The sequence below is a fragment of the Dermochelys coriacea genome, chromosome 22, assembly GCF_009764565.3.
Source record: "Dermochelys coriacea isolate rDerCor1 chromosome 22, rDerCor1.pri.v4, whole genome shotgun sequence".
Lineage (NCBI taxonomy): Eukaryota > Metazoa > Chordata > Testudines > Dermochelyidae > Dermochelys > Dermochelys coriacea.
In genome coordinates this window covers 5,775,808-5,784,553 of record NC_050089.1, presented here as the reverse complement: position 1 = coordinate 5,784,553, position 8,746 = coordinate 5,775,808, and the positions used below count along the sequence as shown (strand labels likewise).

The 8,746-nt window shown below is 43.6% G+C and overlaps 1 long non-coding RNA gene across 1 annotated transcript; it reads right to left on the bottom strand.

The window, feature by feature from the left end:
• Positions 1 to 258: 258 nt before the first annotated feature.
• Positions 259 to 7,748, bottom strand: LOC119846654. The gene is made up of 3 exons (XR_005289935.2): positions 7,437 to 7,748; positions 5,532 to 5,615; positions 259 to 4,527 (listed from the first exon to the last, which is right to left on the bottom strand). It is a non-coding gene; the product is annotated as an uncharacterized LOC119846654 (long non-coding RNA).
• Positions 7,749 to 8,746: the final 998 nt, after the last annotated feature.

The window sequence follows — 8,746 nt, the reverse complement described above, 5'->3', positions numbered from 1 at the left end:
ACAACAAACACCTGTGTAAAAATATGTGTTTGCAGAATCAGGGACTCAATGTCCCTTTGTTCCGTGGTCACCCTTACATACTTCTCAATTGTCTTTTATTACTAAACAGCATTGACACAGTCTTCTTAGTAGAGGTAATACATTCATCCAATTTTTCTTTCAATTAGTTATTCTGACTCTTTTTTTTATTTTGGAAGGGATTATGAATCATCCCAAATTAGTCCAATTGGTGGCAAATATATTCAGTATTTGCTGGACATTTTGAACAAATCATTTTTAGACAATGAGCTTTTTATGAACTGTTCCCTTAGATCATTTATTATCGAATTCTGCTGTAAATTACTCTCAATTTATTTCTTTGTAAATCCACTTAACTTAATGGGGTTATTCTAGGTGCACACTTACATAAAGGAGAGCAGAATATTGCCCATGGTATTTAAGGTAAGAGACATTTCAGGACCTTAAGGACTTCATAGTAGTGCTTTAAAATATTGAACTATCCCTGCAGACACAGTTTCCATCAATCTGTGTCTGTGAGGACTGCAATCTGCCTGTAGGACTACAGTTTGCCTACAACAGGGCATGGCACAGCTTCCAGTCTGATGAGTCTGTTATTAACAACCCACCTGTTCATCACTTGTAGTACCTGATTATATTGTGCAACAGCAATGTGTTATGGCATTATCCATGAGCACACTCCTGAATTCTGCTTAATTGAGATGGGGCTCCACCACTAGAAACAGTACTGCAAATAGTTGTTTCTGGGAAGGACTGTTATCTGCAATCGATGGTGAGACATATAGGATGCTGTCATCACTGAAAGAAGACTATGGGTTCGGTTACTGCAATAATTGTTCTGTCTCTGGGTACCTCTTAATCTCATAGGAATATGTGTAACAAATTTTAAGAGGGCCAAAGTGAATTAGGAGCCAAATCTCATTGAGACTTATACTCTTATGGGCCAGATATTTAAGGGTATTTAAGATTTATCCCATGGGAGTGAAGCACCTAGGTGCTTTTGAAATCCCACTAGATGCCTATTTGCATCTTTAAGTGTGATACTTTTAAAAATCTGGGTTTCTTTTGAAAAATGTCATCCATATCTATAATATCTCTAATTAGGAATAGCAGAAATTTTTGAACACAGAATGTTCAGTACATGATACAAGTAAGCCAGGTGACCAGTAAAAAGGGCAAACAGCGCAAAATTTAGATTTAGTTTAAAAAAGAAACAAAAAACAAAACCAATATAAATATTTTAACTTATACTGAAAACAGTTTAAATAACAAGCTATCCCCCAAACAAACATTCTGATCTCACGACTTGTGTGTTTATTCTTCTTAGAACATATCTAGACCTCTCATCATTGTACTATCTAGGCCTGGGATGAAATCCTGGTGCCATTAAAGTCAATGGCAACCCTCACATTGACTTCAATGGGGTCAGGATTTCACCCTTGATATCTAGGGGCTTGTCTATTACATGTTGAACTAAAGGTGTGTTTTTCAACTGACGTAGCTAAATCAATGCAAGTTTGTGTGTACACACTCTTATTTCTGTTAAAGTTATTTGTTTTGGTTTACGTAGATTAAAGTAAATGCAGTAAACTGCCCAAATTGAAATAACAGTGTCTGTGTGCAAACTTGCATTGTTTAATTAAAAAAAATATGTATGTGTAGATAAATTCTAGGTAGAAAAACCCCCTATGTAGTTTTTGTAGTCCACATAAAAGCAAGATACATCTCAGCCCTGAATTAAAACAACATAAAACAATTCTGGCCATCCAGGGAAATATGACATATTCTCCCCTAACATCTTAAGTGCTTAGTTATAATGATGCAATACCAAGTTCTGTCTGTTAACTGGCCCTTGTGAATTACTCCCTGCGAACTGCTTACAAATTGATTTATTACACTGAGTATTGGCTTGCTTTCCTCCTACTATTGGAATAATAGACTATTAATAGCCCTGTGCTACTTCCTGCTTGCAGCATTTACTTGTATAACTCGATGTAGATTTTGTATACCTAATTGGCTTCTCAGTCGTGTACATTCCTTCAACTACCCCTTTGACATAAAAATAAATGATTATAATGAACGTTAAATTACTTGGAGCAGTCTCTTTAGACAGTGGGTGTTTACCTACTGGGGTGTTCTCTTCAGGTTTCAATGAACTTTGTACTTCTAAAGCACTTTCCATATAAGGATTTCAAGGCATTTTGAACAAATATTAATTGAATTAAGTTCCCCAACAGTTCATGAGTCCTGTCTTAAACCTGTGAAACTGAAGCACAAAGAAGTGAAGTGACCTGCCTGGGGTCACATAAGTAGCCTCTAGCAAAGGGTTATTTCTCCTTTCTCCCAATACTATGGATAATTATAAAATCAATCTCCCTCTACTAAATGGGGCTAATACTTGCTCAACCATTTCTTGTCTATGGAGTGCTGTGAGATTCTGAGATGAATCTATAGCAATATTGTAGAGTAGCAGCCCATTTCCCGCATTCTTCCCTTCCTCTCTCTCATTCCTTTTCTTTTTTTCTTTCGTCTGTTTTCTTTGTTATGGTTTGACTTTTATTTTGTAAACAGTATGAAGTAATTCTTGACAATGATTGCACTATCGTCTTATATTAAGTGATGGGGAAGAAATCTCCAAATTAAGTGTTTTTTCCCTCTTGTCATTCAGTTATATCCATCATCTCATTCTCAGTAACAATTATTCAGAGGGAGAAGAGGGGCAAAGAGTGTGAAATAGAACTATTTGGCACATTACACATAAAGCTTTTTTAAGACACAACCAAGACAGCTTCATCTAAGAGTATAGGTCAGGTTAGCCAGCCAACAACATAAGTTATGACTTTCCACAATTTCTCCCAGCAATGTGTGACCTCCCTTCTTCCTGTTAACTCTGCTGGTAGAAAAATAACATCCATTCTACCCAGGTAAGATCACTTCTTTCCTTTTCATAATCTTGCTTCGTAATGGGAAAGAAACCTTGTAGCTGATGAACCTTGTGGCAAAACTGGGTCTGTGACAAGCCACGTTATCCTCAAAGAGGTCTCGTGACAAGGGGACCAAATTCTCACTCATGATAATATAATTATGGATCACCTTTCTCCAAGGTACTGGAAAGACAGCAGACATTCAGATCTGTCAGAGTAATGGAAGTGGCACTTTGTCCTGCCTTTGGACAAAGATCTCTCTGAAACCAATATGCTGTTGAGGTGAACAACACTGAGTGACCTTTAGGTTTGGATTGTAAAGGGTAGACAAGCCCTCGAGACAGCACAGTGAGAAGCTGTGATTGGCAAGGGCTGAAGCAGTTCATGTCAGTCCTTTCCACTGAGGGAGCTAGGTGCAAGGACTTTGCACTCTTTTTTCCACTCAGCCTGCCAGCATTCTCAGGCTGTTGGACAAATGACCACACTGAAGGACATAATGAACACTAACCAAAGGCAACACTTTAGGTTGGAACAAGGGATTTCCGCCCCTCCCCCCCTGCTGTTTGGAAAAAGCAAAATTGCTTCAGATTTTTTTAAAAAATAAAGACAGTACAAGCCACAATATGCAGTTTTGTGTGAGGGAGCTAAAGAGAGGAAATGCAGCAGGAACTCTCAGGATATAGAGTCCATTGAGCCAAGACCTTTCTTTGATCTTCAGTTTTCTCAGGCCACTTTCCCATGTATAGTCTCACCATTTGTTTTCAGTTATGCAGATATAATGAAAAATATTCTGATTAGGAACAGCAGCAAAAGCATCTGGCGACATCACTGAGTTATTCATTCTAAAGACATGAGGAAATGACAGTCTACATATGAGAAAACTCTTGAGACTATGCTAATGTTGACACTGTCTAATAAACAGGAGTGCAGGGCTGCATGGATTTTGGGGTGGTCACAATATTAACAATGTACATTTGCAGCACCCTTCTTCAAAGCACTTGAAGTAGGTAATGGATAAACAGGAATCACCTCACACACCACGGAAATGCATTCCCCTCTGCACAGGCTCACTCGGTCCAGACTTAGGCCTGGTCTACACTCGGGGTGGAGATCGAGCTAAGTTAAGCAACTTCAGCTACATGAATAACGTAGCTGAAGTCGACATACTTAGATCTACTTCCTGCGCCTCTCGCTCTGGTGGAGTACCGGAGTCAAGGGGAGAGCACTCGGCAGTCGATAAATCTACCCTCACTGGATCAATCACTGCCCGTCGATCCAGCAGGTAATGTAGACAAGCCCTTAGGGTCATAACATTGGCAACAGTTTAGACTGACTTTCCCGTAGGCTACTAATGGAAGTCCAATTGAAAACTTTCAGTGGTTCCAGCTGGCCACTGCATATTGGAACAAAGCATCACTTTTATTGGTCTTCTGGGTCCTGGGACATCTGTACTCCAGTTACAAACATTACAGACCACTTGAAGAATCCTAATGACGTTTATCTGACTTTCCATTAGTGGGGGTGGCCATTTCGGATGTGACATTTTCATGATGGCCATGGCAACTCCCGTTGAATGCTGGAGAACCTGCAATAGTTAATATTTGGTGTGTTATTATTTGACTGGATGTATAAAAACATTCATCTAATCAAGAAACCAGATTACACTGATGAGCTTAATTCACACCTGCCTATTGGGTGGAATGCAACAGGTGTTAACAGCTCAGCTTTTGGCAGGACGTGGGGAACAACCTCATGCTCATAAAATCCAAGAGCAACTTTAGGTGGGTGGAATGTAGTTAATTGGGAATTCAACCAGGGCACCAATACTCCTTCTCTTATTAAAAAATACCCATGTAATCTTCTGTAGCTATGAAATGTTAGGATCCTGGTTTTATAGCTCTTCCAAAATATACCACTTCCAGTTGCACAGTATTCCTGTGCGGCCTGTTAGGGCATTGATGCAGTATTCAGAGGGAAAGGCCTTTATTGAATCAACACTTCTTGCAGAGCCCCAAGTTTTCACTGGAGATGACCTATCCAAGTAGGCTTGACCTCAGCCTACTTAGCGGGTTAGATTTGACAGGATCGCCCCAGAAACAGGCCATAGCAGAAACCACTGTCCCAAACTTTTGAAAGCGGAGCTTCCATTCAGGAAAAGGAAACCAATCACACTTCCCCTTGCAACCCTGCCATCTTAATTTTTATATCTGTTGCACCCCACCTCAGATAGTCATTTGCTTGCACCTCCCCACCCACATGCCACATACTTTGGGAAACTCTAATGTAGGTCTTCCTAATATATTTCCTCTTCTTTGATGAGCAGTTTAACCCATTTAAAATATCACAATGGGGATCTCAGAGCTATTGTTTCAGGCTCCATGTAAACTCAGACAGCCATTGTACCATTTACACTCACATCACATTTTGAAAGTTGTCTTTGCAAGCATAAAGGCTAAAGACATGCTTTTCTTTCTTTTAAATTAAAGCTGACTCCACAGAGCAGCCAAGGGTCATCTGCAAGCACTCCACTAGTCCTTCGTATCCCCACCTCCCCAATATGTTGGGAAACCAGGGCATAGTTTATCTCACCATAGTATTAGATAGCTGACCATATATATTCTTAAACTGTCCCATTGTCAAGAGGCACTGGCAAGAGAATGCTGAATTTCAACACTGAAAAAAACAAAAAACAAGACTGTATAAAATCCAACATGGGGAATATTCTCTCAGTGGTCCATAAAAATGGCATTTCCTGGGCTATTTATAACTTGGCAGAATTTGATTTTAAATTATTTTTTGTAATTTTGACCACTAATATCGATTTTTATTTTTAAACATTTATTTTTGTTCTTAACCATTTTAATTTTCATAGTTGTAGGAGATTAAGAAGGGGTTAGGGTTAGCGTTGAGGTTAGGGCAATGCTGACAGCAGAATTACAAGGAGCTGCCCCTGCTTGGTCAAGGGGCCCGAACACCCAGCAACAACGTATGGGGGAGGCTGTGGTCCTGACCCAGTGAAGCAGAGACTCCTAGCCTGGGCTGCGAGGAGGAGAAAGAGTCCCCAGCCATGGGGAAGGTCACTCTGCTGATGAATGACTCCTTGCGGGGGACAGCCCTTGCATTCACCAGGGAGTGAGCGGGGACTGTGACAGTGGAGCTGCAGAAGGCTCCCTGTGTGCCCATTGGGCCAGTGACACAAGATCCCTACAGGCACTAGGTATGTGGTAGGCTGTACTTGCTGACTGCTATTGATTTTTTTGGGTTGATTTCTGTGTGAGGTGACACTGACCTTTATTGGCAAAAAGAAAAGGAGTACCCGTGGCACCTTAGAGACTAACAAATTTATTAGAGCATAAGCTTTCGTGAGCTACAGCTCACTGCATCCGATGAAGTGAGCTGTAGCTCACGATAGCTTATGCTCTAATAAATTTGTTAGTCTCTAAGGTGCCACGGGTACTCCTTTTCTTTTTGCGAATACAGACTAACACGGCTGCTACTCTGAAACCTGACCTTTATTGGTAACTTAATTTAAAATCAAATCCTGCCAAGCATTGCTATTTAACCTGCATGCTTGCAATTCAAATTGAACAAATTCCCATCCCCCACTTCACCTCTGTATGTACTTAAAAGGCAAAATAATTACCACAGCTTCTATAAGGACTGTCCAGTGCAAGGTACTGTGTGCACTATTCACAATAGGCCCATGCTTTTGGGTCAGTGCTAGAGATGAGTGCTATCCAAGGACTTGTCTGCAAGAGTGCTCTTCGGCAGTAAATATGCATCAAGGACCAGAATTTTAAAGGTATGTAAGTGCCTAGAAGAATTTCCAAAAGCACCTACAAAATCCCCACAAGGCACCTAAATACCAGGTTTAAAAAACCTGGCCCCTAACACTTAGAGATCAGTACAAAATGAAGAGGTGGCAAGATTGTGGAACGTAAATCTTTACTGCAGCACTCCAGGAGTTTTTATTTAATAAAATACTTGCCTCCCATTAATTTTGCATTGACCTGGAAGATATCCTGGGCAGAGAGGAGGAATGAATGCATTTGTTTAATATTAAATCAGGCTGACCTTTATGACTAGACTGACCCTGGGGTTTATGGCTACATTTCTTTGATAATTAGGTGGAAGACATTTTACTTCAAGGTTTCATTGTAACTCTGGTGCAAGCAGTAAAACTAGGGATTAATGGCTCATAATTCAGAGAAAACAACTGCCAAATGATGGACCTACTTTCTGATGTCACTTATACAAGTTTTATACTGGTGTAACTTCATACATTTTATGGATTTACACCAGTTGTAAGATCTGAATCAGCCCCTTTGTGATGGGGGGAACAGTACACCCCACCTTTGACAGCAAAACAAACAAACACAAACAAGCAAATCCCAAAACATCCCATAGTGCCAGATTTTCAGATGTTTAGCAGCCACAAAGGGGTAAGAGTTTCCAAAGTGCTCAGTAATCAATGTGTCAAACTCTTTTGCAAACCTGTCTTATTTCTCTTCCTCACGAACTAAGGGAGATCATCTCTTGTGTATTCAAAACAGCAGTAGCCCAGGCTCTCATACACCAATAACAGGTACCAGTTTATAATGTGTATTACTGTAGTGCTAGGTGCTGTACAAAGAGAGATCAAAAAGACAGTCCCTGTCCCAAGAGGCTTACACTTTAAGTGTAAGACAAGATAGATATGAACACATGGGTGAAACAATTAGACAACTTTGGTCATCATGATGGGCTGTCTTCTCTTTACATGTCTTAGTGGCCCAGCTTAGCAGCACTCTCAGGCACAAAAACGCCCATTGTTGTCCACTCCCACCCTCACTCAAACCCTGGGGCTGACCCCCAGCACCTCTACCACAAACCACACCCTGTTGCCCAGCCCAAGCCTCACAAAAACAAACAGTCCCTCCCATATACTCCCCCCAGTGCCCAGCCCCTCCCATACAGCCCCCCACCTTCCCAGTGCCCAGCCCCTCCCATACAGCCCCCCAACACCCTAGTGCCCAATGCCCTCCCAGAGCCCATACAGCCCCCCACCTTCCCAGTGCCCAACTCCCTCCCAGTACCCATACAGCCTCCCCCTTCCAGTGCCCAGCTCCCCATACAGCCCCCAACAACTCTAACCCCATAGTGCCCCCAGCTTCTCCCACACAGGCCCCCATCAGCCCAGTGCCCATACAGACCCCAACACCCTAGTGCCCAGCCCCTCCCATGCAGCCCCCCACCTTCCCAGTGCCCAGCTCCCCATGCAGCCCCCACGCAACTACCCCCCATAGTGCCCGGCCCCCCCCACGCAGCCCCCCAACACCCCAGTGCCCAGCCCCCCCCACGCAGCCCCCACGCAACTACCCCCCATAGTGCCCGGCCCCTCCCACGCAGCCCCCCAACACCCCAGTGCCCGGCCCCTCCCACGCAGCCCCCCAACACCCCAGTGCCCAGCCCCTCCCACGCAGCCCCCACGCAACTACCCCCCCATAGTGCCCGGCTCCTCCCACGCAGCCCCCCAACACCCCAGTGCCCGGCCCCTCCCATGCAGCCCCCCAACACCCCAATGCCCGGCCCCTCCCATGCAGCCCCCACGCAACTACCCCCCCATAGTGCCCGGCCCCCCCCACGCAGCCCCCCAACACCCCAGTGCCCAGCCCCTCCCATGCAGCCCCCACGCAACTACCCCCCATAGTGCCCGGCTCCTCCCACGCAGCCCCCCAACACCCCAGTGCCCGGCCCCTCCCATGCAGCCCCCCAACACCCCAGTGCCCAGCCCCTCCCATGCAGCCCCCACGCAACTACCCCCC